Source organism: Rattus norvegicus, chromosome 4, assembly GCF_021556685.1.
Source record: "Rattus norvegicus strain SHRSP/BbbUtx chromosome 4, alternate assembly SHRSP_T2T, whole genome shotgun sequence".
NCBI classification, from domain to species: Eukaryota; Metazoa; Chordata; class Mammalia; order Rodentia; family Muridae; genus Rattus; species Rattus norvegicus.
This window is the reverse complement of record NC_141537.1, coordinates 134266754-134267596: the sequence shown is the minus strand read 5'-3', so window position 1 is coordinate 134267596 and position 843 is coordinate 134266754.

Sequence of the window (843 nt, the reverse complement as noted above, 5' to 3'; positions counted from 1 at the left end):
GGCTTCCTCAGACTGCATTCTTATAGAACCCAGGACCACCAGCCCAGGGTGGTACCACCCTCAGTGAGCTGGGCCCTCCCACATCAATCACCAATTAGGAAAATGCTCCACAGGCATGCATGCAGCCTGAACTTACAGAGGCATTTTCTGAGTTGAGGTTCTCTCCTCTCAGAGGACTATAGCTTGAGTCAAGTTGTTAGCCAGCACACCCTGGAAGGGGCCTGGCTTCCAGTCTATTCTCAGGACTTTGTGAAGAGCTGGTAAGGTGTACTTTCCTCACGCTAAGCTGGAATTAAGTGACTATCTGGCGAGTCTGAGTAACATTCATCCCTCTTGTTAGAACATCAGATTCTTCGGGGGAGGATGGGCCATGTCTGTTGAACGCTGTATCCCCAGGGCTGAGCACACAGCCTTGCATATATTAAGTCTGAATAAATGAGTACTGGATGCATGAAGGAAGAATGAAAGACAAAGGGTGCAGACCACTGAACATAGCTGATTCAGAAGCACTTTGGCTTTGCCCATAGTAAAGTCCCTGTGATGACACTGGTTTGGCCAGACAGGAAGAGAAAGAGTGTAATGAAGAGATGGAGGACGCAGGTGGTGGTAGGTCTCACATGCAGAGTTAGGAATATGGGTTTGTATTGTGCTGTTCTTGTAGATGTCTTTGAGCCAAGGAAACCTTTGTGACATGGCAGAAGTCATGTTTGAGGAAGACTTTTTGTCACTTTTCCTGGCCATAGAGTGGGGTTTCCAAACCTCCTGTGAGCCCTCAGCCCTTTGAGCTTGTGCCAGCTTGTGCCAGCTAGCGTTTTGCCAGTGCATGGTCCTGGCCTTCTCTCA